The sequence below is a fragment of the Alligator sinensis genome, unplaced genomic scaffold (assembly GCF_000455745.1).
Source record: "Alligator sinensis unplaced genomic scaffold, ASM45574v1 scaffold670_1, whole genome shotgun sequence".
Lineage (NCBI taxonomy): Eukaryota > Metazoa > Chordata > Crocodylia > Alligatoridae > Alligator > Alligator sinensis.
Window position 1 is genome coordinate 91,765 of NW_005842297.1, and position 23,723 is coordinate 115,487.

Genomic DNA, 23,723 nt, shown 5'->3' on the forward strand with positions numbered 1-23,723 from the left:
TCATAAGTTGTTTGCTCAATGTTGCATTCATTTGGGTGGGTAAGGAAATTCAGTATTTCTTTTGCCATCAAGCCCAAATAAAATAGCAAATCTATTACAATGATGCTTTCTGTAAGTAAATTCCAGAGGTATGACAAAAAAGCTGTTTTTTTCCCTTTTAGCCATAACCTGCCATGGAAATCTTCCAAACAGTGATCTCTTTTACATTCCTTGATAACACTGGTTGACAAAAAACTTAGTTGGTTAGGATGTTTGTTGCTGTTGAGATGTATAGTACCCCAAAGGAGAAACAACTTAGATCTTAATAAATGCTTCATGGGGTAGGAATTCCTAACTGAATTAAAAATACATCTGAGCTGGGGTTTGTTTGTTTTTTTGATCGATATTAGAAAATAACTCCATCTCTGAACAAACTGTCTTCACAGCTTCCGCTGAGGCACAGGAGTTGCTAGCTCCTTTGAAGTAAGAAAAAAGGTGTCTGCATCTCCTACTACTGCTAATGGGAAGTTTTGATTTATCTGTGTGCTTAATGCAATTTATATTGAGCCCAGTGCAGAGAACCTTTTATGGTGCCCTCATGTTAATAAATGCTTGTCAGCTATAAAAGTGACAAGTATAGGATGTTCTGATGACTTCATAGGACTACTCACCAAAGCAAGCACAATGTCCAAGAACAGCTGTAGGATTTGGTTAAGACTTCTGTGCTTTACCTGAGGCTTAATCAGAGGTGTAGAGTAGACCCCCTGCACTGGGCAAGAATTTCATCTTGAGGCTCATATTTCTAATTTTCAGTTGATATGCATTGATTTTATTATTTACACACACACCCTAACACAGAGATGATTGTTTACATATTTATATTTAATGAAATTCCTACCTTAACACTGCTGCTAGTAGAATACTAGATGATTCTGCAGTGCTGGACATGGCTGGAAAGACTTTTTTTTTTCCCTCCTTCCTCCTCCTCCTCCTCATTAGCTCTATGGAGCCAGGAATCGCTGTTATCTACAGCTGATTTGGAGTAGCCCCAACAGGACTTCAAAAGAGAAACAGCTGGGGCTTCTAACATTGCTTCCACTCCAATAAGTAAGTGGGGTTTCTGATCACACAGCTGTTACTTATCTTAGTTTCTCAGTGTAATCATACCAGAGTTCAGAAAGGACTGTGGCTGTAGAGGAAAAGCAGTTGAGTTGTCTCAGAGACTCCTTTGATGATCTCTGTGAAGTGCTGCTGCTATCAGTCAAGATGGGAAAGTGAACGAGAGTTTTTGATGTTTAGAGCCTGCTGATGGAAAGGTTAGTCAGAACTATTTTGGATTAAGGATACTTTCCTTTTCCATTCCCACCCCTATGGATCAGAGAATAGAAAGTAATTACAAAAGAAACCTAAAAGTGTTTAGTTGCAAAGGATGGGAGGTAATATTTTATATTGGGTGTGGTTGGTGAAGATATTTTTCTTAGTTTCTCATCTCTTAAATGGTACTAATAACTTTCTTGCTCTTTGTTTTATTTGAATTGGACGTTCTTGAGGGCAGGGAAGACCACTTCCTGTGTATATGACCAAAGCCCTTAAGATGCTGCTAAAGTCAAAACATTTCGACCATAGTGCTGGGGATGGGAAGTCAGTCCAGCTGGGCTGCCTCCCCATCCCCTGGACTAGATGAGCTGGGCTGCCTCCCTGCCCCCCCATGCGATCTAGCGTGGGGGGATGGGAAGTCAGCACAGCTGGGCTGACTCCCCATCCCCAGTGAAACATTGAAACAGCATCGAAACAGCCTTTCTGTTTTGATGGAATGGAACGGAACAACTCTTTCAAATCAAAATGAAATTTGAAATGGAATGCTGTTCTGTTGAAACATCGAAACCCAAGGTGAAATGGAACAGTGCCGTTTTGCACAGCCCTAATATCTACTACTCCCTCCAACTTAGTGTCATCTTGTAGAGGGTGCGCTCCATTCCATCTTCCAAGTCATCGATGAAGATATAGAACAAAACTGGCCTCAGGACCAACCACTGGAGCATTCCACCTGAAACCAGCTGCCAACTAGACATCAAGCCATTGAGTACTACCCTTTGAGCCTAATGAGCTAACCAGTTTTGTATCCACTCTGAAGTCCATTCATCCAACCCATACTTCCTTAGCTTGCTTGTGAGAATGTTGTGGGAGATTATATCAAAAGCCTTGCTAGGGTCAAGGTGTATTATGTCTACTGCCCTCCCTGCATCCACAGAGCCTATTGTCTTATCATAGAAGGCCATCAGGTTGTTCAGGCAGGGCTTGCCATTTGTTGAATCCATTCTGATTGTTCTAATCACCTTCTTTGCCTCCAAGTGCTTAAAAATGGGTTTCTGGAGGACCTGCTCCCCAATATTTCTAGGGACTGAGGTGAGGCTGACTGGTCTGTAGTTCCCTGGATCCTCCCTCTTCCCTTTCTTAAATATGGGCACTATATTTGCCCTTTTCCAGTCATCCGGTACCTCTCCTAATCATCATGAGTTTTCAAAGATAATGACCAGAGGCTCTGCAGTCATATCGGCCAACTCCCTCAGCACCTTCAGTTGCATCCTGTCTAGTCCTGTAGGCTTGTACACATCCAACTTCTCTAAATAGTTCCTAACCTGATCTTTCACCACTGTTGGATACTCCTCTTCTCCCCAAACTGTGCTCCCAGGTGTAGTAGTCTGGGAGCTGACCTTGCCTGTGAAGACTGAGGTAAAAAGACACTCAAAATTGCAGCCTTTTCCACATCATCTGTCACTAGTTTGCCTCCCCCATTCAGTAAGGGACCCACATTTTCCCGGATCTTCCTCTTGTTGCTAACCTACTTGTAGAAACCCTTCATGTCCCTTGTTAGCTGCAACTCCAATTGTACTTTGGCCTTCCTGATTTCATCCCTGCATGTCCAAGCAATACCCTTATACTCCTCACTAGTTGTTTCTCCAAATTTCCACTTCTTGTAAGCTTCCTTTTTGTGTTTTAGCTTACTGAAGAGTTCTGGTCTTCTGCATACAATAAATCAGCCAATTAATAGTGACAAGTGGAGAGAGAACTTGAGATAGTCTGCATAGCTAATCACCAAGTCAGATTCCACATTGCAGTGGTTTTTAGTCCTTTCCTCCCTCCTTCCTTCTCCCACCTTAAGTACCTGGGAGTCTTCTCTCATTTAGCAATAGGGGGGAGTGGCACAATGGTAGCAGCATTTTGGCACTTGTTTACAGTCCCCACATTAACAGCCTGTGCAGTACTGAATCCAAAAAGATGCCTGAATTCAATATTTTTGTCTTGAAGTATCCAGTGAACAAAAAAGTCAGTAAATCTGTAAATCTCCCTTAGTAGGTGAAGTATGCCTTTACATACTTAAAGAAGAAATTTCTACCTAGCCCCAGGCTTGTTTGCTTAAACATTCTTACCTTGTAAATTTTTATTCTTGCCAGTGTAACTCATGATGATATTCATACAAAAGTCTAATGTCTTCCACTAGCGTAGAGATCTCAATTAAAAAAAAGCCTTCAGATTTTCCAGATCATTTTAAGATAGAACTGTTTTGACATTTCTTTGGTAATTAAGTACCAAGATCTGGCTATTGTTATGCATAAAGCATCAGTTTTGGAATAGTAAAATGCTAATTATCTTAAGTAATATTTGGATGATTTTTATCAGATGGAAAATGCAATGGTGATTTGATTTTACTTGTATAAAGATTCCAGTTTCAGATATTCCACTTGCCAAAGCAACTTGACAGGTCAAATATTATTTTCTATTACAATGAATCATAGCACTTTTGGAATTCATTGCAAGATTTTGATTACTTCCTTGTTTGGATGCATATGTACCTAATTCACAGAGATCACACTACCTTTGCCTTCTTGTTTATTTTGTTTAACTGATGAAAGATAATTCAATAATTTAGTTTTCTGTTTAACAGAGAAGTTAGCTGACCTGCAAAGTATGTTACAGGACCATCTTTTTTCCTTGGCCTGGGGGGAGGTTAGAGGGTAACTGCAGGCTGAGTCTAGTGGCACTTTTGTTTCCAAGGTTTACCTACCTAACTTTTTTGTTTTGCCTTGTAAACTAGAACTTTCAGACCCTTCTGCAAATCTAAGAGGGAAACCCATTAGCTTACAAACAAATGTGTTGTTTGGGCATCTTTTCCCATTGTATTGATTGGGAAGAGCAGCTACCAATGCTTCTGTTTCTGCTTGGGAACAGGTGTGCAAAGAGTTGTTGCTCCCACTAGAAGAAGAGTTACTACTTGCTATCAGCCTACTTCTCCACTACCACTGCCCCATCTCCTGCTCTGGAAAGGTTAACAATCTTTTCAGCTGTCCAAGGAAAGGGTGAAGGAGAACTTTGCAAATGGTGGGACGACTAAAAGTATGCAGGGGGGCAGAGGAATACTTCGGAACAGGAAGTTTGACATTGGCATGAGTGGCAGAAGGTGCAGCTCATTCACATGGGCTATAATGGTATGGAATTAACATATGTAGGGCTGAAAACTGGCATCTATGAAATGAATGCATTTGGGCCTGGAGGACATAGAAATAATTCTTTTTTTTCCCCTGTTTGAACTGGTCAATGAGGCAAAACTTAATGGAAATGTCTAATTTTATGCAAATTATAATATACTTATTTTTGTCAGAAACTATTGGCAGATACAGATATATGTTGCTGCTGGGTCCCGTTATATGTTACTGGATGCTTATTTGGTCAGGAACATACAAGGTTCATTGAACGTGTTCATAAGTTGTTTGCTCAATGTTGCATTCATTTGGGTGGGTAAGGAAATTCAGTATTTCTTTTGCCATCAAGCCCAAATAAAATAGCAAATCTATTACAATGATGCTTTCTGTAAGTAAATTCCAGAGGTATGACAAAAAAGCTGTTTTTTTCCCTTTTAGCCATAACCTGCCATGGAAATCTTCCAAACAGTGATCTCTTTTACATTCCTTGATAACACTGGTTGACAAAAAACTTAGTTGGTTAGGATGTTTGTTGCTGTTGAGATGTATAGTACCCCAAAGGAGAAACAACTTAGATCTTAATAAATGCTTCATGGGGTAGGAATTCCTAACTGAATTAAAAATACATCTGAGCTGGGGTTTGTTTGTTTTTTTGATCGATATTAGAAAATAACTCCATCTCTGAACAAACTGTCTTCACAGCTTCCGCTGAGGCACAGGAGTTGCTAGCTCCTTTGAAGTAAGAAAAAAGGTGTCTGCATCTCCTACTACTGCTAATGGGAAGTTTTGATTTATCTGTGTGCTTAATGCAATTTATATTGAGCCCAGTGCAGAGAACCTTTTATGGTGCCCTCATGTTAATAAATGCTTGTCAGCTATAAAAGTGACAAGTATAGGATGTTCTGATGACTTCATAGGACTACTCACCAAAGCAAGCACAATGTCCAAGAACAGCTGTAGGATTTGGTTAAGACTTCTGTGCTTTACCTGAGGCTTAATCAGAGGTGTAGAGTAGACCCCCTGCACTGGGCAAGAATTTCATCTTGAGGCTCATATTTCTAATTTTCAGTTGATATGCATTGATTTTATTATTTACACACACACCCTAACACAGAGATGATTGTTTACATATTTATATTTAATGAAATTCCTACCTTAACACTGCTGCTAGTAGAATACTAGATGATTCTGCAGTGCTGGACATGGCTGGAAAGACTTTTTTTTTTCCCTCCTTCCTCCTCCTCCTCCTCATTAGCTCTATGGAGCCAGGAATCGCTGTTATCTACAGCTGATTTGGAGTAGCCCCAACAGGACTTCAAAAGAGAAACAGCTGGGGCTTCTAACATTGCTTCCACTCCAATAAGTAAGTGGGGTTTCTGATCACACAGCTGTTACTTATCTTAGTTTCTCAGTGTAATCATACCAGAGTTCAGAAAGGACTGTGGCTGTAGAGGAAAAGCAGTTGAGTTGTCTCAGAGACTCCTTTGATGATCTCTGTGAAGTGCTGCTGCTATCAGTCAAGATGGGAAAGTGAACGAGAGTTTTTGATGTTTAGAGCCTGCTGATGGAAAGGTTAGTCAGAACTATTTTGGATTAAGGATACTTTCCTTTTCCATTCCCACCCCTATGGATCAGAGAATAGAAAGTAATTACAAAAGAAACCTAAAAGTGTTTAGTTGCAAAGGATGGGAGGTAATATTTTATATTGGGTGTGGTTGGTGAAGATATTTTTCTTAGTTTCTCATCTCTTAAATGGTACTAATAACTTTCTTGCTCTTTGTTTTATTTGAATTGGACGTTCTTGAGGGCAGGGAAGACCACTTCCTGTGTATATGACCAAAGCCCTTAAGATGCTGCTGTGTTACTTTTTTTTTTTTTTTTTTTTAAATGAAGTGTTCTTAATTGTATTAATCTCTTTCACAACCTGCCTAGTCAGGTGTCCATTCTTTCTTAAATCCATTGTGTGATACTTTGCAGGGAATGGACTATACTCTTGGGCACATTGGCACTGTCCGTTTGAATGCATGATGAAATGTATATAGTGTAAGATAGAGGGGGCTAACCTTTTCAGTAGTGTGCCACAAATTATCCCTGCAGGCTCTACAAGTGCTATTCCAGTCCCCTTTGTCTGCCCAATCTACTGCTCTGTTTTCTGTTCTCTCCTCTGTGCTCCCTGCCTGAACTACTGCTCCTCTGCTTTCTGCTTTCTCCCTCTGCTGCTCTTCTCTACCGCCTCCCTCATCTGTTGTGTTCCATATACAGAGGCTGCATGTGCCACTTGGAGTAGTCTGACCACCCCTAGTGTAAAATGTCATTTTTCATTTCAAGATCAGTCAACACTGGAAGGGCAGTATAAACTCCAAGCCTCTTGAACACAATGTGGCAGTTCTGTTGCTGTTATTACTCCATGGGCTATTTGTACCAGGGATGATTAGCTGAGATCATCTAACTAACCACTGTTGGACAACTCCTTAAAGACTTAAATTAGCAAAGTGTATTGATAACTTTAAGTGTAAGTGGACATTCATATATAATCCTTCTACCGGGCACCAAATGTGTCTTAAACAGAAATTGAATGAGCAAACTCTCTGCCTGTTCTACCTGGATTGGAAACTTTTGAGTATTTGTAAAAGTGAATTTACATGCTATTTGGCTTACTACATTCTCCAAGGCTTTTATTGGGTGATGACTGAATGCTTTTTACAATGACAAGAAGCTTAATATCCCTTCCAGTGTGCTTGTCAAACTACTTGGCTAAATTGAGTAACATGTTTATAATTTAATTTGCTATATTGTAATATAGTTTTAAATCAGTTCTAGCATGGACTCCAGATGTGCAAAAATGCCACTGCTATTCAAATGCAACAAGAACATAGGAAAGAGATATTTGAAGTAACTTCCTCAATATTGACATGAAGACAAAACTAACCACTGTTGGACAACTCCTTAAAGACTTAAATTAGCAAAGTGTATTTCTAAATTCAAGGGGACATTCATATGTAATCCTTCTACCAGGCACCAAATGGCAGCAAAAAGGGTAGAGTCTACCTTAGGGCTTTTATCCAAATTGATTATCTTGGCTTCAGCCCCCACCCAGAAACCTGGGAAAATAACTTCTGCCTGGATATTCCAATATGAACAAACTTCTCCACTTGCGAGCAATATGCAACTATAACGGAGTTTATTAATGTGGAAAATGGAGATGGACAGACAATCAGATTTAAGAACCTCTTAAGCAGTAGCTCCCCTCAGCCCATTATGAACAGTTCAGCGCAGTCGGTAGGTTCAGAGCTCTCACTCAGTCGCACAGTAGGGTGGGCAGCGCAGTCAGTAGAGAATGCAGCTCTTAACCCAAGGTTTCCCTTGTCTTACTGCCGCTGGGCCCCTGCTTAGCAGGGGACCACTCTTTTCAGCCTTGAATGTCTTGGTGTGGTTGGAGGATGCTGGTCTGTCCCTTGCACTGCAGGTGAGCTGGCCCTTGAGAGCCTCCAAAAGCAAGGATCTCAGCTATGCAATTTATGGTGATGAGGGATTGCTCTCAGGCTTTCCCTCTAGCTTGCTCCTTTGGCCCTTTTGGCTAGGGGCAAGTGAGACTAGGGGGCATCTGAACTCCAAGACCTCTGGGCTTGGGGCTTGCACATAGGATGCTTGCCATGGATATAGGAATATCTTAAGTCCCAAGCTAAAGACTCTGGGGAAGGTAGGATACTTACCAGTGTTAGCACCACGCAGAGTTGAATGAGCACTGCTTAGTTGATGGAATTCAGAACTGATTTGCTTAATTTGGCCTGAGACAATTAAAAACAAAAAACGTTGCCAGGTGGTTTGGTTTTGTTTTGTCTTGGACCAAATCCGTTCCAAATGCTATAGACTGAGCAGAGCTCAGTGGTTCAAGTCTGTGTGGTGCTACCACTGGCAAGTAGCCTCCATCTCAGACTCTTCAGCTTGGGGCTTCAGATACTTCAAAATCCATGGTAGGCATGCGACGTGCGGGTCCCAAGCCTGGAGGTCTTGGATTTCAGATGCCCCCAAGTCTCATTTGCCCTTAGACAGCAAGCCAAAGAAGCATGTTAGGGAGAAATTGCCCATCTTTTTAAAAATAAAGCGTGTAGCTGAGATCCTACCATTGGGAGGAGGCTTCCACAGTGCATTGGACAAATTTCCACCCTTAACTACACAATGCCATTCAAGTTGATCTTGGCTTGGTGATCACGGTATTTCTTGATCTGAGTCAACTTTCGCTTACAGTAGTAGCCCCCTTAAGAGCGTTATAGTTTTAGGTTTGGGTGCTCTGGCCCTGCCTTCTAACTTCCCTGATCTCGTATTCAAAACATTAAAAGCAGTTAAAACAAGTCATCACAGTGAAAACTGGTAGAAAAGTGTTTCACCCCCTGACCCACGCATACCAATAGTGGATATCCATAAAGAGAGACAACCTCTCTGTGGGGCTTATTTGGATACTACCACTGGAATCCAGGACTGGATAATGGAGACTGTCATACAGGTACAATAGTAACAGGGTTACAGATGTATATTAAAGGATCATTGTTCTAAAATATAGATGAGACTCATGTTTTGGGGTTTCTAGCATAAACATTCAACAAGCATGTTTCTAGTAAATGAAAAATTCAATTTTTTTTTTTTTTTTAATTGAAGGCTAAAAGTTGAACCCTAATATTTAGTACCATTCCCACATTTAAGCCCTGGACTCTGTCTCATATACTCATAAGGTGTTTTTACATAGGGTGAAGGTCTCATGATGCCTGAGGCCCATAGCAAGATCCTTGGGTGACCACATTGGTTGCTGTATTTTTTTTCCAAGCAGTTTCTGCCGAAGTCACCAACAAGCTTTGAACAATGTCTCTTGTGCTTCTGATTGGATGATATACCAGTCACACCCCTGAGGTTGAACTGAATGATGAGAGAAGTAGTAGTTTTCAGCCCATGTTGTAGTTTGGACCAGAAACAGACTCCCTGTGAGGAAGGCAGAGCTTTGAAGAGAATTGCATGATTCCTAAACTTAAGTAGAAAAAGTTGTTAAACTAGGTTTTTATGATCATCAGGCTGCTTTGGCCAAACAGCATATAGTAGAGCTGTATTTTTAAGACCTTGTTTGTAACATCTAATTTTGCAACTTTTAAAACATAATTATTTTTTTTTATTAGTACTGTGAGAAGATAAAATAGATTCTTCTGACTTAAATATGTCCATTGGAATTGCTTTGTGTAGCCACCAATCAACTTGTCTGGTGAATGCTAACCTAGTCTGCTTTGGAATCAGTATGCTGGGTGTGTGCTGTTTATCGGTATCCTAGATGTACGACTCTATGCCATTACCAGTCTGTTTACTTGCAATAGGAGGACTAAATAGCTATTTGCATCTCAAATGCATGTTATCCCCATAAATGGGCATTAAGGATGCTCAGCACAAATAAGATCAAGCTGTTTGCAAGCTGTATGTTTTGGGTGAGAATTTGAACCTCTTAGTTCTGATATTTGATCAGAGTAGTTAAGGAAGGATGCAAAGTTCACTCTGTCTCCCACCTCCTTCCCAGGTCCAAGCAGGCTTTCGGCGGGGAAAGGAACTTTATGACTAAAAATTTCCACTAAAAAAATAGGGCTAGGAGTTTAAATTGGCCCAAAAAGTGATAGTGTATAATGCACTGAATAGTTTATACAGTTGCCTTGCAGCTGTTGAATGTTTGATCACTATGAATTCAGATGGGATTTTTCGGTTTTGAACAGTTTACAAGGCAAGAGGTGTGGATCTTAAATTTCATGGAATGGCAAAATTTCCTTAAGCCTCATAATGTTTATGTATGAGTGTCTAGTTGGAGACTGAAGTATTGATTTCAAACTTGGATATTCTTTTTCAGAAAGGCAAATATTTCTCTTAAGATATCAGAACAGGATTCGTTCCAGGTGCTGGAATGATCTCATGAATTTTATTATCGTGTGCTTTATTACCATTCTGTGCTTGTTTTGGGCATAACTAGAATTTACCTGTACTTTTAAGAACTTTGGAAACCAGGTCAAGGTAACTTTCTGTTTTTAAGTTACCTTTGTACTTGTTCTATAGCAACAAAGGATTCTGTGTATTATTTTTTTAATTAATTTTATCTTCTCACTTTGATTCTCATCCACTTGCTGTTCCAGTTTATGCATCGTTATATTCCGTGACTATGGAAACCAACTATGATAAATATACAAATAGTAATTATAAAAAAAATGGGAAATAATTGTGTTCTCAGCAGTACCAAATCAGCACAACATTTTTCTGTTTCAGCTGGGTTGAAGATGACAAATTAAACTACAACTACTTTGTAGTACTCATTACACATTGCAAGCAGAATTTTTAAAAATAAATGACAGCTATGGAAATGTCACACAAGTTACTCCAATTTCTTAAGGGACAACACTGGTTTTGATGCAAGCATCCTTTGTAAAGAACAGGGAAAGAAAAGTTCAGCGATGACATGAAATATGAACAGAATTTTGTGATGGTGGCAGCTATGTAGCTTGGTAACAGATTAACTACTATAAATGTACCAACTGCTGATAATTTTATAAATGTATTGAAGTAAGCTAATGTGTACCAAGAGTACATTAAAGACACTTTCAAGAGTCTTTGCCACTATACCTACAATGCTTTCAATGATCTGGTAACCAAGAAGGATTTAGTGAATCCCCTGTACAAGGATTACTGCCTGTGTTCCTGTGTAGTCAATAAGCCAACTTTTTAAATTCCTTGAATATATTTTTTAACTCTGAGAGAACCATTAGCCTATGAATTCATATTGTTGCAGCACTTAGGATACTTCCGTTAGTAACAGTCAGGTTGATAACGTGCTTCAAACCCTTTCCATAGCTAGTTAAGAACTAGATTAAGTGTGTATGTGTGGTATGGGCATAGGAGTTTTGTGTTTTAATACCTAGATACATTTTTAGTTCAAGATGGTGATATCTTGCTATTCATTTATGCTATGCAACATGAAACTTCTAATCTTCCTTCTTTTCTTTGGACTCCACTGCAGCAGAAGATGCCTCTGCTGTTACTCAGTAAAAATAGTCTAATAATGCAAATGAACCTTGGTCACTCTCACACAATTCTTCAGCAAAGGAACCTCTACCAAACTTGTACTTGCCAAGAGCTGTAATTTGGTAGCAGCACTTACCTTAACTTTGGACTTCAAAACATGGGATTCACTGCATTCTGAATCTCGGCTCAAGAAGTAGTGATATGAAAGGGTTACATAACTTTAGGAAGTCTGAAAATCACTGCCTTTGCTCATAGATTGCATGAGCTTGGAGCCGTTCCCTGTATGGGGGACCTTTCCCCTTGAGTTCCTTTGGACTGCTCCTAAATTTCTTCCCAATATCAACTCTCTCTCCTGCCTTAATAAAGGAAGTTGCCTTTTAAGTTCAGGAAAGAATTGGGGGAGGAAAATATCTTCTATTAATCTGGTTGCAGGCCTGCACAAGTGCTTGAATATGTTGGCCTCTGCCACTTGGTATACTAACAGGGTTTAAGGTGGTATTGTTTAACAGAGCATCCTGTTGCGTAAATGGAGGGCTTTTGGTTTTTAGAGTAGAAATCTTGTCTTGTATTTCCTGGCCAGCCCATATATGCCAGTGTTATGTCCTAAGCTATCTATAAGTAGTCTTGGATCACTGTGGGGAGTCACAGCGTAGGAACTGTTTGGTTTCTTATAGGACATGGGTGTGTGAGTTCATGTGTCTCTTCTTTTACATATGTTTTTGTAAATATAATGAAATAGTAATTTACGTTTTAATTTACTTTAGGAACGAAAAAATTGTGCTATTCTTTGCCTCTTTTTTTTTTTTTTCCACAAGCTCACTGTTGTAGTGTCTTCTGCTCAGGTCAAAGATCAAGTCATCTACCTCACCACCGTTGGCATTTGTTTATGGTCGGATGATCTATTAGAGTGATATTCTTTGTTATGCGTCTCAGTAAATGATGATAAAATATCTTGCTCTGCCTTAGATGGAAGCATTTAGAGATGTATTCTGTGATTCAGCTTCACCTCAGAGATGCTAGCATAGCCTTCATTGGAGCGCAAGGATTTCTTGCCCATTTAAAAAGAAACCTGACAGAAAGGGGCTCTGTATTATGTTGTAAAACATCAGTGGCACTGGCACTTGAACTTCTGTATAAATATTTCAAAAGCCTTTTTGTCCCAGGTGCCAAAGGAACGCATAAATTGAGACATCTGTGGGAAACTGGTCACTGGTGTTATCACTTAAATATTGAGAGTTCTTCTCATTTTTGTTAATGTAGACTGCTCACTATTCACTGGATTTCAGTGGTCTTTTTCATTCCTACTTGTGATGAGCATTGCCAGGCTTATTCTATTTGAAGAGCTATAATAGTCTACTGAATGCAGGTACTAAACTGTGACTTCACGACCTAAAGGGGTAACATGCAATCTTTCTCAGAATCCTCAGATAGGGATCGGAAGGATTTGCTAGGGCTCAGTTAGGAATTTCAGTGCATTCAGGACACAGGTGGTGATTCAGCTTGTGGGTATGTACAGACATTACATTTGGATTGCCCTAGCTAGGGTTAGGTCGACCCAATGCTTCATTGAACAGGCATGCAAAGGGCTTAAATTGCCAAAAAATGGCATGGCCACTCTAAGTTCGTGCACTTCCTAAGCTGAACTGGGATTGAGATCTGATTAACCTGAGTTTGCAAACATCTGCACATGTTTGCAGTGCAGCCCCAGGGCTGGGAAAGCTCAGCCACTCAACCCAGCTATTTCCTGCCCTTTTCCTTCTCTCCTCCCCCCCCATTCTGATAAGGATATTTTTAGCTGCCTGACACTCATCCCTTGCAGACTTCTGCCCTCCCTCCTCTGGAGTTGCCAAACTGCCCCCATGAACCTGCCTGCCCCTTCTCCCATCCCAAGATACTTATACTGGCCCCCCTGCAGCAAATGGCTGCACTTGCCATTCCTGCCTACTCCACTCCCAGTCTGCGTTCACGTGGCTTAAAATAAAAATCATGTGAGGGTAGAGTGGGTGTGGTGAATGGCTGCATGCACCTCTTTTAGCAAGTAGGTGTTGTATGTTGTTTGCTTTTGTTGGAAAGGTCAAATGACACTTGTCCCTACATCAGCATTCAGAGGAGGAACAGGTGGTGGGGGTACTCCTCGCACGCGTGCAGAAGGCAGCTGTCACAGGGTTGCTGGTGTCACATTTTTGTTTTGTTTTTTTGGAGAGTTGGCTTGTGGTGCCTCCTAATAACAGGTAGCTATATGCCTGAGCATAGCCATAACTGAATACTTCACTGTCTGCAGCAAATAAGGGAGCACTCAGGAGCATTTTCCCAACAGGTGTATTGAGAAACAGTGCTTGATACTGCTCCACAGCCCTTGGAAGTAATCATTCTGCCTGTGGAAGTTCTTAAACCTCCAAGACTCCTCTCACCCCATGCTACATACTGCATATATTTCCATAACTTAGCTCTTCGTGTTTTTTGAAGCTGTCACTTTTCCTGCTTCAAATTACGGTGCTTGGGGAAAACACAATTGCATATATACACAGAGAAAGCATACCTTCCTTTCCCCTCTCAGTGGTTTGACAGCTGTGTTGATTCAGTGGACTTAGTGAATTTGCTGAAAACCTAATGTCCCTCAACTCATTAACATGGTGTCGAAACGAGATTCTAATGTGGTAGGAGGATGTTGTTAGGACTTTGAGTGCATGCCACAACAGCTTAATTCCCAGCTGCTTCATTTTATTAGCATGAGCTGTTAAGATGTCAGGGGAGTTTTCCCTTTTAAATGTTGCTGCACACTTTAGTAATTAAAGAAAAACAGGAAGCACTTTTCATGAAAATGGAAAATACAGACAGTGAAATCTGAGTTCTTTGGATTTGGATTTTTCAAATAAATGCTAGAGAGTCATAGACAATCATGTTTTGATACAGCAAGACCATTTTCTTTGTAGGCATCTCAAAAAAGCATCCTTCCTCCCTTTTAAAAAGCGAATATAGTAATTAACACTGGGCTAAAGCTTTAAAACCATTTCCCATGCTTATCCTTGCCTTTTTGCCTGCCTTAACTACAAGTTTCCAAAGAATCATAGAAGTTTAAAAAGTCACTCACCCTTAATTACAGTATTTATCAAGACTCCAGTGGTATCATAATTGTGACTTTCATCTGTTCTCTGGAGCCAAAACAAGGTGCTTTTAGGCTGCTTCAGAATGTAATGGCCGACCAGACTTGTCTGAATTCATGTTTGCTCTACAGGTTTTTAAGGTCACATTTTTTAATTGAGAGAACTGTGGTCCTTTGTGTCGCTTCACTCCTTGCTTTTTGGATGATGCTTTCTGCTTTTAATGCTGATGTCTGGAAATGATGGGCTGAAAATATGTCAAGTTGTGTTTTGAGCTCATGAAAAGTCCACTCATTTTAGTGGGTTTAGAAGCCATTTATGAAAAAGTTAGAGACCCAGGTACATTTCCCTTTTTTTTTTTTTTTTTTTTTTTTTTTTTTTTAATTTAAAAAAAAAAAATAAGCGGGAGGGGGAGGTCAAATATTTCTCATGTCATGCACTTTATCACCTATGTTCTGGCCTCTACATAATCAATTGTGGGCTTTTAAACCCCGGCCAGCCAGCTATGGAGCAAGACTCCAAGGCTCCTCCATTAAACACTTAGAGTGCCTCTATATTGTCCCATGAACAGTAGGAGCGGTCTTTTCAATTTTGGTACACTTTAGATCTAAACGGTAGTAAAGCTGAAACTTGGTTTGGGTTTTAAATGTCCTTAAAGTTCTGCTGCTAAATGAAGAGGTGGTAGCTGTGTTAGTCTGAAGTCGGGCACAAGTTAGGATAGGGTTGTGCCTTAGAGGCAACTGGTTCACAGAAGCCTGAGTGGTTATAGGCAACAGCTTACTTCATCACATGCTATAAAAGCATCTGACAGAGTAGCATCATAATGACAATAGATGAGATGATTTCCATTCCTTTTTCCTAAAGGTATTTGATGTGTTTGGTGATAAGCAACTAGGTTAGATTCAGATTGTGGAAACAAATCCCTAGGCAGAATGTAGTTACCCAAGCATCAAAGTAATCCAGAATGCCGCTGATCAACAGTTGGAGAACTTAATGGGTACTTGCACGTGGGACTTCGTAGTTCCCTAAACACTTTAAATTTAGTCTGTTGCATATGGGCAGAGGCAACCTGGTTTTAACAGGCAGGCATCTAGTTCCCAACTAAGTTCCATCGTGTGTGAGGCCGAGTGACCCCAACCATCTGTTGCAGTCCCTTGTGGGTCTGAATTGGGTAGATATTTTATAATTTCCTACCCTCCCTCTTTTTTTCCTGCCTCGCCAGCTGTCCTCAGTACTCTGGGCTCTAGATCCAAAGTCCCTAAACTCTCTTGAGGAGGCTAGGAGTTCACTCGCCATTACTTCTTATCTTGTGCTTGGGAGCTCACTGCTCAAAGTGGCAGGGTGTTTGTTAAGTTCTGGACCAATACTTTCTTAGGTTTTGTTTTAGGGACAGACAACAAGAACAAAATTTAATCGGACATCAGCCCTGGTGCTCTGAAGATGTTGATGGCTTGTAGAATAGGAACATTTGGGAAAGTTTACATATACTATGAATCACTTGCTATGAATCATTTAAGTATTCATGACACTACTAAGCAGCTGTAACCTAAATTAAACTAACTATATGGTTGGTTTTCTAATTAAGGTTAAGGTTGTGGGAGTCAGAACATCTAAGCATCCAAAAGATCCACTAAAAGCCATGGGATTTTAGGGCTCAGAAAATTGCCTGAAATGCAGTGTACTTTACCGGGCTTTTGTCCTTTAGGAGGAAGATTAGAAGTAGTCTTTGAAATGTTTCAGATGCCTTTTGAATGCTTCAAAGGACCAACTGTACAAATGTGCATGCCCTTTGAAGTGTTCCAAAAAGGACAGAAGTATTTCAGCACTTGTTTATATCTGGATGGGGACAGAGGACCCATCAGTCTTCCAGAATCCCACAGTGCTCCACTCTTTTTTCCAGACTGCCCAGCCACTGGGTCCTGCTTCCAGGTCCTAGCTTCTTCTGGCAATTGGGGACTTGGACCAAGCACTGCTGCCAAACCTGTGTGCTTCTTGCCACTCGTTCCCACCATACTCCTGCTGATCTCTGGGTCCCCTGACTCCACTAGTGCTGGGTTGTCAAGTCCCAGTCTCTTCTACTGGTCTACTCTAGTGGGAGGGAAGAAAAGTTTTTCAGAGGGTTTGGGAGACCCCCCTCCCCATTCCAGCTAGATACCTAATGACCTCTCTGGTCTTCTCTCTGGGTGCAGGGAGCAGAACAGCCCTGATAGTCGGCTCTGCTCCCCCCACCCTGTCATGGTCGGATGAGGGATGGATGGAGCCATGAGAGCAGCAGCTTGTCGTAGGCCTGTCCCCAACTCCTCTCTTTTTTCCCTCCTTCACCTGACAACTGAAGAGCCACAGTTGCTTCCAGTTGCAGCCATTCTGAAATTCTTCAGATGGGGAGCAACACCCAGGCTGTACCTGTGTCCCATGGCTCAACTGAACTTATTGAAACAATTTCCACTCCTGTTACATTTGGAAATACTTCAAAAGCTACTTCTGTCCATAGCCTCAGGATGTCTTCTTACCTCATTGATGCAGTGTTAGCTTTGCTGTTGAGTTCAATGGGTGCAGGACAAATTTCCAAGTGTTTTCTTTGTATGATGCTCTTCTGTTTTTAACAGTTTTGATGACATTATACTTTATAAAGTAAGATTCTTATATAAACATAAAGATGGCTCATAAACTAAGGCACTAGAAGATTTGAAGTGTGAATTGATTTATTTTTAAAGTTGGATTTACTGGCGCTTGCTTCCTGGGAGTAGTATAACCTCTGCCTCCCATAGCTCTTAACCTCCAGCCATGTGTGTTTTGACTTTTTAATTTAATTTGGGAAGATTATTATAATTTCACTTCTTCCAATTTAATATTCTAGTTTTTAAAAGAGAAATGACAGTCTAGCTGCAGGTGCAGTCCCATTCAAGGTCATGCCTATAATAATGTCTCCTCAACTGACATTCAAGCTTTTGATATTTAACTGTAAGATGCGGTTACAAGGGATGCAACGAAGACTTGGTGGGTGTGTCTATGCATTCAATTAATGCACCTGAAATTTTTCTTTGCAGAAAATTTGGGCACATTAAACTGCCCCCACACACATGTGAATGTGCATCCGTCATGAGCAATTTTGCTTCCAATGGGAGCAGTTCACTCCAGGGCTGCTGCTGCCACCCAACTGCCCCCCTGCAGCAAAATAAGGGGAATACTCAGGGCACTGCTGCTGCCTCGCCATGGGGCATTGCCCCAAGCCAGCACCCCTGAGCTGGGCTGCAACCCTGAACTCCACACAGGAGACTTAAGCTCTCCCCACCCCTAGGCTGTAGATATGCCTGGTGAGTATTGTTGAAATCAGTCCATAGCAGTGCTAGGATAAGAAGGAAGTCCTCATATACTTATTCTAGAGAGAGCTTTTTGTTGTTGTGGTGTGTGTGTGTGTGGTTTTTTTTTTTTTTTTTTATATGTATACTGCCTATGGTGCTGTTATAGGATGTAGGTGTGGCTAGATAGTGAGGGCACACCACACATGGTGGGAATTCATTGGACAGGGCCAGAGGTGGTTATGAAAGCTTGCATTTTAGCTGGACATCTTAACACACAAACATGCTTTACCTATCCCATCCTACCCTGAAATGCACACAACAGGCTCCTTGCCCATATCCGAGTGCAAAATTTGAACCTGATTTAACTGATCCTTGCAGCCGCCTTTCATAGTTTCATAGTTTCAGGGTCGGAAGGGACCTAATAGATCTTCTAGCCCGACCCCCCGCCAGGGCGGGAGAACAACCCAAAAACACAAACAAAACCACTCACCCTAAAAACAAAAACGGGACTCAAATGAGTCCAGCCAGGTAAGTATCCAGCCTCTTCTTAAAGATCCCCAGGGTAGGGGCCAGCACCACCTCCCTTGGAAGTTGGTTCCAGCTCCTAGCCGCCCTGACTGTGAAGTAGTTTTTTCGGATGTCCAATCTGTACCTCCTCTCCATCAACTTGTGCCCATTACTCCTTGTTATGCCAGCGGGGGCTAGGGGAAACAGCGTCTCCCCCAAACCCTTCTGGTTCCCCCTAGTGAGTTTATAGACGGTCACCAGGTCCCCCCTCAGCCTTCTCTTGTGGAGGCTGAATAGGTTCAAGTCCCGCAGTCTCTCACTGTAGGGTCTGCCCTGTTGTCCCCGGATCATGCGGGTGGCCCTCCTCTGGACCCTCTCCATGTTGTCCACATCCCTCCTGAAATGGGGCGCACAGAACTGGACACAATACTCCAGCTGCGGCCTGACCAGCGTCGCATAGAGGGGGAGGATCACCTCCCTGGCTCTACTCGAGATGCACCTGTGGATGCACGACAAGGTCCGGTTAGCCCTGCCAACCATGACCTCGCATTGCCGGCCCATGTTCATCTTGGAGTCAATAATGACACCAAGATCCCTTTCCGCCTCCGTGCTCTCAAGTAGGGAGCTCCCCATCTTATAAGTGTGCTGCTGGTTCCTACTACCCAAGTGCAGCACCCTGCACTTGTCCGTATTGAAACGCATCCTGTTCCTGTCTGCCCACCCCTGTAACCTATCCAGATCCTTCTGCAATCTCTCTCTCCCTGCTAGCGTGCTCACCTCCCCCCAAATTTTGGTGTCATCAGCGAATTTAAACAGGTTGCTCTCCACCCCAACATCAAGATCGCTGATGAAGAAATTGAACAGCGCAGGCCCCAGGACCGAGCCCTGGGGGACTCCACTACCCACCTCCCCCCAAGTCGAATATGATCCATCCACCACCACCCTCTGAGTGCGACCCTTCAGCCAATCTGCAATCCATCTGACTGTGTAGGCATCTATGCCACAGTCGCCTAGTTTATTAATTAGGATGGGGTGAGAGACGGTGTCAAAGGCCTTGCTGAAGTCCAGAAAGACTACATCCACCGCGACACCTGCATCCATGGCCTTTGTGACCTGATCATAAAAGGCAATCAGGTTGGTCTGACATGATCTCCCCCTAATAAATCCATGCTGATTGCCCCTGAGCATCATCTCGGATGCCGGCCCATCACAAATGTGCTCCTTGATGATCTTCTCAAAGAGCTTCCCCAGGATTGAGGTAAGACTGACGGGCCTATAATTGCCCGGGTCCTCCCTTTTCCCTTTTTTGAAGATGGGGACCACATTAGCTACCTTCCAATCGTCTGGCACCTGGCCCAAGCACCACGATCGCTCGTAGAGCCGTGCCAGGGGCCCTGCAATAACCCCAGCCAGCTCCCTCAGCACCCTGGGGTGGAGAGCATCCGGACCCGCTGACTTGAACGCGTCCAGCCCCTCCAGAAGCTCTCTAACCCGGTCCTCCCCAACCTGAGGTCTGAAGGCGATCCCCTCGCGTCCGGCTTCTATCACAGCAGGGAAGTCCCGGTCCCTGCACAAGAAAACGGAGGTGAAGAATTGGTTAAAGAGGTCCGCTTTATCCTCTGACGCAACCACCAGATTGCCCCGCATATCCTGCAGGGGCCCCACATTACCCGGCGCCTTCTTCATCCTCCCAATATATTTGAAAAAGGACTTTTTGTTATCCTTAATCCTGGACGCTAATCCGAGCTCTATCTCCGCCTTGGCCTTCCTAACAGCCCGCCTGCAGGCCCGAGCAGAGGAGGTATACTCCTCTTTGGAGATTACACCCCCCTTCCACCGGGCGTACGCCACCCTTTTGGCAAGCAGGCATTCCCGGACACCCTTGGTGAGCCAGGGGGGCTTTTGGACACTCCTGCCCGCCTTGCTTCTTGTCGGGATGGACACCCCTTGGGCCCCGAGTATCGTTTCCTTAAGGAACGACCACTCCTCTTGGACGCTGAGTTCCTCTGCCCTCAAGGACCCCAGTTCCTCTCCCACTAATCTCCTCATCTCACTGAAGTTGGCCCTCCTGAAGTCTAGGGCCACCACCTTGCTGCGGGCCCTTGACACTCTACGCTGGATGGTGAATTCCAGCACGCGATGATCACTATTGCCCAGGTGGTCAAGAACCTGGAGGCCTCTTACCAGGTCGTCGCCTGCGGCCAGGACCAGGTCCAGCAGAGCATCTCCTCTGGTGGGACTGTGCACCTCCTGAATCAAGTGGAGGTCCTGCAACTCGGCCAAGAACCTCCTGGAGCGGTCCGTCCCGGCTGACTGCTCCTCCCAGCAGATGTCCGGGTAATTAAAATCGCCCATGACAACTACATCCCTTGCTTTTAGTGTCTCCGCAAGCTGGCCTGAAAATTCCCTGTCCAGCTCCTCCTCCTGATTGGGGGGTCTGTAATAGACCCCCACCGTCAAATCCCTCTCGCCTTGCCCCCCCTGGATCTTGACCCAGAGCACTTCAGCTCGCCCTTCCCCTGACCCCATACTGCTGGCAGAGGATGTGTAGTGCTCCTTGACATAAAGTCCCACCCCCCCCCCTGATACCCACAGGCATGCCAGAATAAGGAACATGGCTTTAAGTGAAGAGGTAATGTACAGGAAGAAAAAGTAACTATAGTATACTACATACAAGTAACTTTTTATATGTGGTTACATGTAGTTACCTGAAAGTCTGACCAAACTTATAGAAGTGATGCCACCAAATTTAATATTCACTTGTGCAAATACCTACAATGCAAATATCCAAATGACAAAACCAGCATGCACATGCTGATTAGGTTCTCAGAGCATATACTTGAGTTTATACCATTCTAGGCCCTTGGTGCTACTCAGGGAGAGCTTTAATGATACCTGTAGCAGTGCTAAGCACACACGGTAACAGAGAAGAGGCATAAACTTAGCTTGCTAGGCATCTTTTCACTAATCACTAGTTTAGGTTGATTACAAGTCTGCGCGAGATACACAGTGAGTCAACAGCCACTATAGCTCCATTCTTATACTAGTTTTGGGTTACAGAAGGACTTTACCAAGTGTCAAAACCAGCAGCATAGGGACCTAGCCAGGTGCCCGGTACACAGGGGCAGCAGTGACTTCCAGTTGCTGCTGCAGTTTACAATTGCAATCACATAGCTGTCAACAACCACTTTTTTTGCTTGTCCTTCCCCTGTCCCACCCATCCCACCCCAAGTCAGCGCCCAGGCTGGTTGCCATGTTTGCTCTGCCCGACTTATGCCACTGCCCAAAACCACAGTCTTGCTGATCGATTACACTGATGCTGTGAAGGTGCAGAAAACTGCCCTTTGGAGGCTGGTACCAACCCATCTTGACCTCATCAAGAAAGATGTCCTGAGTGTCCTCAGTCTGTTCTTATCCTTATGGGATGGTGTCCAATACTGCTTAATTCAGTAGTTCAGCTCTTTTCTGAACTTAGGGGACTTTCAGACACTAAGCCCTTCCTACCATCTTAAGTAAGCCTAAGCCTCTAGCTCAGCTAACACATGGGTCTAGCCAAGCTTTGCTTAGTACAACTCCCAGTCCCAGGGACATACTGGAGTTCACTTGTCTCCGCCCACCCCTTTTCTTGCCACTAATCCAAAGAAACAGAGGTGTCTCAGGGCTCCTCCAACTTGTACTGAATGCTACCAGTCCTCAAAGAAATCTGCTAACAGTAGAGAGCTGAAATACAGGAATGCTCTGGATGTACCCACTGCTCCTTCAGTCAACCCCTGTAAGGGGGCCATGTTGGGGCCTGGAGTGCAGCCCATTATGACTTACCTGCCAGATTCTATTGATTTGGAAGAAATAAAGGAAAATATTCTTAAAGTCTTGTAAATGCGAATCTGTTTCCATTTAGACTGCATTCTTCTGAAAGAAATCTGTACCTCCCCCACTTCCCTATAAGTAATGACAGAGAAAAAAGGAAACATTAATCAAACAGATTGAAATGACCTGGATAAGGGCCTCACCGGAAGGATCTAAAATGCTTCTGTGGTCACAAGAACAATTTTCATTCCATGTTTCTGGACTGCATAACATATTACTGAAATCACTAGACATTGGGAATGTAAGATCTCTTAATGGAAATATTATAGACTTGCAATTTGCTTAGGGCAGCAGTTTCTTTTAAAAAAACAACCTCTTACTAGTCTAAGAAAATCAAAAACTTATGTTTGGTCTTTATATAAAAAGTTCAGCCATTAACAGAGAGAATCCAGTAAACTGCATGCAGTGTAACAGTAGTAATCTGAGGTTAGTCCTACTTTTTAATATGGTTAGAAGTAAGCACATACCGGCCTGGTCCTGAGGAGATACCATAACAGACTTTCCAGCACAAATATTCACTTGCAGTTTGAAGCACTTTGAGCAATGTCGTAAATATGAAGCAGGTGCTAAAACTGGCTTAATTTTCAACTTGGATCCACCCACAGGTTTGGATTCTGCCCTTTTTTCCTCTTGTGCGACCCCACAGATATCCATGGGATTTCACAAGGTCCAGAACAATACAGAATTTGGCCTCGTGGAGTGTCTTTTGTTTTTGAGACCATTAGACATAGTTTGGCTGGGCTGTTGTGTTCCTCTTCTAACCCACTCACTGCTAATAGAGGCAGCAGCAGAGTGTTTCTTCCTCTACTCTTTCTTCCTTTACTTCCTTTACTCTAGACCACACCATAGATTTTAAAGCAGAAGGCTGAGGCCATGCCTATTTTTGATGCTAGGATGTAGGAGTGTATAGCACACCTTTTGTATCTTTCGACTTCTTTGGCACATATTGAAGTTAATCAACTGCAAGGCACCATTGGCTTCCGTGGAAGTTAAGTCAGTCCCCAAGCATATATTTTAAGCACTGTTGCATGTGAAGTTTGTGAAACAAAACTAGATAAATTCACCCAGTGGACCTCTACACATGGTTGATGTGCCCAGATAAAGTGCATAGGAATAAGTCCCTTTTATTAATCCCCCTTTTTATCCTGTGGCATTGCAGCACCTATGTGTTGATAATACATACAAACTAAATCAGTGTTGCTGTGAAACACACACATTAAGGACACAGCTTCCAAAAGTGACTTGTGATTTGGGTGAAAATGACCTTAGGAGAGACTGATTTTCAAGATGATCTGAGGATCTGCCTTCTAAAAATCAGCATCTTCAAATGAGTCTCAGTTTGGGCATGTGGAACTGAGACTATGGACAGAATGCTTCCCAGCCCCTTGCACAGCTCTGGGGTGACCCCAGTCTTCACAAGGAGCTGGGGGACATTTCCTAGGGCTGGA

General features: G+C 42.7%; 1 long non-coding RNA gene across 1 annotated transcript in view; it reads left to right on the top strand.

The window, feature by feature from the left end:
- The first annotated feature begins 5,917 nt into the window (after positions 1–5,917).
- The window catches only part of LOC102370485, a 100,906-nt gene continuing 83,100 nt past the window's right edge, over positions 5,918–23,723 (top strand). Inside the window, exon 1 of the long non-coding RNA XR_324390.3 lies at positions 5,918–6,032. This is a non-coding gene — a long non-coding RNA (uncharacterized LOC102370485). The remainder of the gene's footprint in view (positions 6,033–23,723) is intronic.